Here is an 8,228-nt window from a genome sequence, read left to right on the forward strand (position 1 = left end):
GACTGATAAGACACAAACATGGGTTACTAGGGGGACATGTGCCGACCTGTCAATTGCCTTAAATCATTACCAGCATGTGGCCACAAGGAGACGTATTGGAGAAGTTATTGCTGCCATTTGCCTAGGAAAAGGAAGGTGGACGCCGCTGTGACAAGTTGAGGAGGCACCAACTCCTCAAGTCCCTAGAAAATGACTCTTAGGAAGAGTGTGGGAGAGGGAGAGGGAGAGGACAAGTAACTATGACTTCTACACTGAAGAGGGAAAGATGGGCGCCATCACAACAGATTGAGAGGCAACCAAAATGATGGTTGTGACGCAGTAGCTGTGACTCCCCCAACCTCCGCTAGGGATAGAAATGAGACTTAGAGCGTCGGAACATGTAACACAAGGTTACATACTCTCGTACATGAAAGTTAACATGCAATGCATCTTATAAGTACAACTAGCAGAATGCAATATTAGTAGCGGATTAAGGGTGATAAAATAAAACTTATGCCAGAATGACTAAAAACATCCAAATTTATTAATCATCATGAATTCAAACCAAAATGTAGCATAATCTTAGTACAGCTAATCATCCTAAAAAGTCTATAAAACTAAATCAACTGCTTCATGCGTTATAAAGCATAAAAGGTTAGCACTATAAACATCAGGATAAGGTCTAGTCTTTTCTCGAGTTTTGGCTCCTCCTTAATTAGTTGGATTCGTTGTTCCATCCAGTCCCTCCTCCTCGAGTCCTAAAACAATTTTTGTCATACCGTGAAATGATAGTGGATCCACAATGAGTGAGATTTACATGAAATTTCATTAAGTTAAACAATCAACGTGCACAAAGATAAATTATGCATGATGAATGATAAATATAAAATACATGTAGTGTAAAAAAATTAGTGTATGTCCCCTATCCAGATTCCTTTACATTTTCAGAAAAACTTGAGACACATTTTTTTGCATAAAACATTTTTCTACTTAACTGGCAAAAATATCGTAACGTTTCATCATTATTAGCAATTCATATTTAAGTGTAACATCATAACGTGTAATATTGTCACAGTTCCTCATATGCACTGTGAGTACCTGTCGGTGACTGTAGTACAATTACGTTGAAATTACATTGTCTGCACACTAGTACAACATCAAACATCATAACATATACACCCACAACCTCAGGTGTCATAATATTTGATTTCGCTACGGCGCTATTTAAAAAGAATTCATTCGAAACCCATTGGTTGTTTTTTGTCAACCCAAGGATTACCACTCCATTATTAAACACTCCAGAGTGGACAGAGGAGTTTTACTAGGATAATTCCCCATCCTAATCTTTGGAGTCATAACAAAAATTATTTTTCATAATATGTTGAAAAATGTAGTTCATTACATGTGCATATGTAACAAGCTTTTCATGTAAAAATGATATTTATATGCAATATGGTAAAAATGATAAAAATATCACATGTCATGTGCGAATGCACTTAATGTATCATATAACATGAGATTTTATGCTCAAAATGACAATTATAACATGAATGTGACATTTATCAATAAATCATAACTAATTCATCAATATGTAAGTTATAGGCCAACTTACAAACTTCTTGAATTTGAAAGTTCATAGTGTTTGAAATAAAATTCACACTAAGTTAGAATTATACTATTATGGAAAGATGTTCATAATCAAAAGGCTTACAAAATGAGTTTACACAAACACACCTAAACTCTCCAAAATTACCACTAATGTCCTAAAATTTTCACTATTTGCAAGCGAATATCAAATTCAACCAAATTTTATGGACCTTATATTTTTCATATTCTAAAACCATCTATACTATTGTAATTATACAATTCAAAGTGGAAATAGTTCAAACTCTCACAACTCATGAATGCATGCTTATGCAATTTCCTTAAATCACAAATAATCACTATAGTCCTTAATGACATGATAGAAACAAATTCTTGGGTGAACAAATTCATACCAACACTTAAACATAGCTAAAAACCTTAATCTTCATTAATCCTTCATTTTAATCAAGCACGATGCTTTTAATCTAAATCACAAAGGCATGCTTTTCTAAATTCACCCGAAACGTGTATTTTCATTCTTGTCCCAATCATAAGGCTTTCTAAATGCTTAATGATCAACCGTATGTGAATAAGTCAAAACTCCATGCCTTCATCACAACTTAATTATAACTTAATTAAAAACCATGCATGCTTGATGATCAACACAAGGTAGAATCAAAACCTATCATGGCATGCTTCAAATTTTAAAATTAAACCTTCAATGATCATTATAAGACATTAATAACTCATATCATAAAATGCTAAGACATGCCATAACCAAAATTTTCACTGAAAGCAATTTAAACTCTTAGACCATTCTTAATGAACCCGATTTTGAATTAAGCATGGTAGCATTATCTAAGCTTAACCAAAATTTATTCCAACACTTGGAAACAAGACTTGACATGTAACTAATGTCTAGGGTAAGAAAAATCATAAATTTCGTGGCCCACTCAAGCTTCCAACACAAGAACACTAAAAACCTCAAGAACACTCAAACTCACACACACATTTCGGTTTCTCTCAAGAACCAAGGGGTAGATGGCTCTCAAATGCTCAAGAGGAGTTGGAGTTGAGGTGTGGAGGAAATGATGGGGTGGAGGTACTTTTTATAGGTAGCAAAGGGGGAGGAGACGTTGGCCTAAGCCCTTGGGGATTGGGTGGTTTGGGAGGTGGTGCAAGGAGCTGAAATTTCAGCTTTGCATTCATCAGCTTGGTGCAGAAGAAAGGAAAGAAAAACCAACATTTATCATACATGAGCAGACTGGTTCAATGGGTGATTTCTCTTGGGCAGTTTTGATTATGGCTTTGACATCACCCTCTTATCCTTTCTTCATGGCTGCTTTAAGCAGGTCATAAGCCATATTTGGAAGGCTTTTCAAGTGGGGGAAGGGTTCATGGTTGGCTGCCATGTGATCATGAAGTGGCAGCTCAAATGAAAGGAGTGAAAGGAAGGGGGTTGCAGAAATGGAGGTGACTTGAAGGCTTCGGTTTGTGTTTTCGTTGGTCAAAAGCTCATGATGACCTTGAGGACCTCTTGAAGACTGGGTGGTGATGGAGGTGGCGTGAGGTGGTGGCTCATCTAAGGGCAGAAGTAGGGGTGTGCTCCGATTCCGACTCTATTGGAATCGAAATTCTGACTTCCGATTTCGACTTTTGTCGGAGTCGAAATCGAGCTCCGATTCTGATTCCGAAAGGAATCGAAGCTCGACTTTGTTCGGAATTCCGACTTTCGATCGGAATTTCGACTTCCGACTTCTTTATTTTGATAGGTTTTATCTTCTTTTAAATTTAATTATATACTAATTTATGTATTAGTTTAATGTGATTAATCAAAAAGTAAATTTTATTAATAATAATATTAATTTAAATTTTAAATATAAAGAAATCAGTATTTATACATAGATTAATACACGACTCTACTTATAATTTATATGTAGTAAAATTCTTTATAAAAATATAGGTCTTGATCAGTTTTTCACACTTTTTTATAATGAAGTCAATCTTTTTATAAAAGACTTGAATTTGTACTTTTGAAATTAGTACATGGCATTTCTTTTTTACCATTTATGATTAATTTACTAATTAAGGAGACTTGCATTACGGGAGATATAGTACTTATATATATGTGTGTGTGTGTGTGTGTGTGTAGGCGGCTCATGATCTAGCTAGCTCCCTTCGTATTTTCGAGCGAAAATCACAAAGAAATTTCCTGCATGCTTGAGGCAGGTACTACTAGCTAGTACTATTTTTTTGGAAAATCTTATAATAATTATGGGCATGCATGCAATGATTTGCTGATTGCTTTTTTTTAGTGATCATGATCACATAGATCAAGATGAGTGCATACAATGTCACAATTAATACCGTTTACGTTAGATGGGTGCGCGTACTGGTAAACAGAATCGTTTACGACAATATATTTCCTTTATAGCTAGCTAGGAGCTAATTATACATAATTCAGAAGATCATAAATAATGAATAATAGAAATAACAGCCGAGTTCAAAGTTTGATTAAACAGTTCATAAGAATAAACATTTTGATTCAACAAAAAAAAAAAACATCATTTGCAGCATCGTAGTTGGTCATTTGAAGTACCTGAAATTAAGATAAAAAAGTATTCAATCAACAAATGTAACCAAATATTGATCCAGAAAATTGAACACAGTAAAAGTAAAATTTAATTACCTTGTAATACTAATAAAGATTAAGTTAATTCTGATATCAACTTATCTTTATCCATACTCCATCAGTCATCGGTAACTATACTGGAGTTCACAATTAAATCTGTGAAATGATAAAAAAATATAAATTAAATAAATTTATGAAATCATAAAAACAATTAAAATAATCAATAAAAAAAACAAGTAAAATAAGGTTACCATCTTCAAGCCTATAGCTCTCATCATCAATGCCAATGCTGTCTAGTCCAAGGGGTGTATCACTGATCCAGTTCTGTGTGCAAACGAGGGCCTCCACGGTTGACGGTGACAAAGAATTTCGGAAAGCATCCAACACTCGACCTCCAGTGCTAAACGCCGACTCAGATGCAACCGTCGTAATAGGAATGGCTAGCACATCTCGGGCAATACAGGAAAGGATTGGATACTTGATGGAATTAGCCTTCCACCAAATGCATATCTCAAATGCAGGACTAGGTGCCTCGACCTCTTCCATAAAATACTGTTCAACCTCTGAAGTACACCCCATAATATTCTTCAATGCAACGAGCTGATGATACTCATTCATGATGTCGTAATTCCTACGGCGTCGAGGCAATGTGTCAGTCGGGCTAAAGTCATCAGAGGGAGGTGTCGAAGTCATGTGTGAGGTACCCACTGAAGATAAAGGCTGTCCACTATTTTTGTAGTGGTTGTACAAGTTGTCGAGATCAGTTTTCAGCGCTGTAATAAACAATGCAGCCTTTATTGCCCCGAGGATGGAATTTTCCCAATAGTCTATCATGGCCAACTTGATTTGGGGGTCAAGGATCACAGCCACAAAGAGTAATCTATTTATCTTTTCAATTTGCCCCCAATATTTATTATATTTGGACAACATCCTCTGAGCCATACCAGATAACAGTCCGCTAGGGTCATCACAACCATCTTCCAAGTGGTGGCGTAGTGTCGAGATCTGATTGAACCACAAGTTTGCAGTCGTGTATGCGGATCCAGATATTTTCATTGTAATATCATAAAAAATCTGTAAAAATGTGATAAAGAATCCTACACTCGTCCAATCATGTGTGTCCGGCGGACCGAGCCCCTTTCCTGCAGGCTCCAGCAAAGCATACCGCAGACCTCCATCTTCCACCTCCATCTGCTCAAACACTTTTTGGTACCTCTGTGCCACATCCAACATCATGTATGTAGAGTTCCATCGAGTGGAAACGTCCAAGCACAGCGTCTGAGAATGATTTATCCCAAGTTGTTCTATTGCCCTGAATTTTTTCAACCTTTGCGGGGAAGCCCTCACATACCGCACAATGTTGTGGACTTTTGTAATGGAATCATCAACCTCTTTTAACCCCTCAGTCACAATCAGATTGATTATGTGAGCACAACAACGAATATGGATAAACTCATGGTCCCGGATGACAACATCTCTCACTCTCGTATTCCGCTTGAACCATTCAATTGCAGTATCATTGGCACTGGCATTGTCAACTGTAATGCACAAAACTTTCTGAATTCCCCAATCTTTCAAGCAATCATCCATCGCTGCCCCAATTGATGCACCCTTATGATCACTGATTTCTTTAAATCCAATAATCCGTTTTTTTAAAGTCCATGAACTGTCGATGTAGTGTGTTGTAATACACATGTAGGAAACATTCTGTATAGACGTCCATGTGTCGGTCGTAAATGAGACTCTCTGACCAGTTCTCACAAACATTTGTCTCATCTCAGACTTCTCTTTTAAATGTCTTTTTATACAATTCCGCATTACTGTATACCGTGACGACAATGGGAATCGTGGCTCAATGAGCTTGATAAACTTTCGGAACCCTCTTTTCTCAACTGTAGTAGAAGGCATCTCATCTTCAATGATTATCTCGGCAAGCGCATCTCTTAACATCTTCTCACTGTATTGAGGGATGACCATTTTCTTAACTTGCGTACCATCAGTCGCAGTAGAAGTTTCATAACTCAGCGTTGTCTGATCTTTGGCCGCCAATCTCTTCGCTATCTTATACCTCTGGCAATCATTTAGATGTGATATCAAACAAGTAGTGCCTTGTTTCTTTGAAAGACAAACAACTTCTTGGCCGCAATGGTTGCAAGCCGCGTGCGGTTCCGAGAGGTCACCGTCAACCTTGGTGAAATGTTCCCACGTCCACGATATTTTTTTATTTGATCGTGGACGTGGTGGTTTGGCCCTCGCGGATGGAAGTGGTACATCCGGCTCATCCCCAATACCCATCTCAGCCTCCTCATTAAATGTATCCTCATCTTCTATATTTACCGGGAGTGGGAATTGATTACTTGCACATGAAGTTTGTGTTCTGGAAGTGGGTCTCGATCTCGGTGCTGGGGACGGCATTGTGGCATCTTGATCCTGTTCTGGGGTCCCATATGGTTCTTCCTCCATAGTTTCAAATCTGACACATATATAGAAGACCAAATTAATAAGTTTATTAAAAAAACAATAAAAGAATCTGACACATATAATAGGTGAAGCAATTGCTCCTTTGTGATGTTATATGGTTGTTTCCATTGAGACAAAATGCATTGATTGGTGTACGTGTATCTTGTACATGAATGAATTTTTTTTTTTTTTTATTTGTAAGCATTAGACAGTAAAACACAAGGAAATAAAACTTCTTCAACAATCTTCTCGATGAGTTTTGCTTCATACCTGATCCTTATAATTCAAATGGAGAATAGAACAACAATTAAACACAAGGAAATAAAAAGAAGAGGAAATTATGTGATGCAGGACAGAACAACAATAACATTTAACAAATAAAATAGTACCCAAGAAGGTTGACTCTCGCAACTATTTTACCAAACCATAGACTCTCACCATAGTTGATTTTGGGCAAAGGAGTCACACCTTTATAAAGAAGGCATCTCACCAAGAAAAGAAACTAAAAACGGAGTGGTTCCTCTCAACAGAAGTTTGACATCAAAATTTCAAATCTCCCTATTAATGTTTAAATCAATTAAGAGATAGACGTTTTAATCAAATTAGGACTTCTGTGCCAAATAAGACAGTTGGTGTCCTAATTCCTAAACAAAATAAAATAAAAATAAAAATTTTGAACTCCTAAAACCCATAGACAACTGGATACATCAATTCATCCATCCTAAAATTTTTTTTAGCTAATGTATTATGTATATATATAGTGCCACCCCCTCTAAGCCAAAAAATCTGCAAAATTTAACTTTGATTAGGATTATGATTAGGATTATGATAAGATGTTATCTTAAAACAATTAACTTTGGGTTTTGATGTTTGTATAACAACCTTAATCAGACATTACAACAACCAATGTTCTTTCATCACAAAATTACTTTACTTTACATATGGTGTAATAAATTATGGCTCGGCAAGCCCTTCAACCAGCTTTTAAATTGCTAGGCTTAACGCTTGGCATTACTCAAGTTGGTATGCCTATAATTAAGGAGTAATGAAGGTTGGCCTTTAAGGATGATCATGTGTATATTTTCTTGAGTTCTAACATATGGACTTGGTAGCCTCTTTATGTATGAATTCAAATCCAACAAAAAATATTTCATGCTCTCTCTTCCCCATTTTAGATCTTAGAATTTAGATAAAAAAAATAATATTTTAGGCTTGCTTTCTCTAATGTGTACTTACATTTTCTTACTAAGACACAAGCTTAATCATTTTTTTTTTTATGTTCCTTTGATGATGTTATCACCAAAATCCATACAAGATTCGATCTTTCTTACCCAATTCATCAACACTCATATTCGGATATTATATATATATATATATATATATATAAATTAGGACATATATATTATAATGTATATATATAAAGTGGACCCCAACATCCACCAAACCACGGCTGAAAATAGCCCATTGCCAAGGAAGCTTTTATCAATTATTTCTTTGTGATATTTTCACAAACAGGTTGCCTTCAATGTCTAAAATCACAAACAAATAAAATACTGAAAATGAAAAATAGTTT

The sequence above is a fragment of the Carya illinoinensis genome, chromosome 4 (assembly GCF_018687715.1).
Source record: "Carya illinoinensis cultivar Pawnee chromosome 4, C.illinoinensisPawnee_v1, whole genome shotgun sequence".
Classification (NCBI taxonomy): Eukaryota; Viridiplantae; Streptophyta; class Magnoliopsida; order Fagales; family Juglandaceae; genus Carya; species Carya illinoinensis.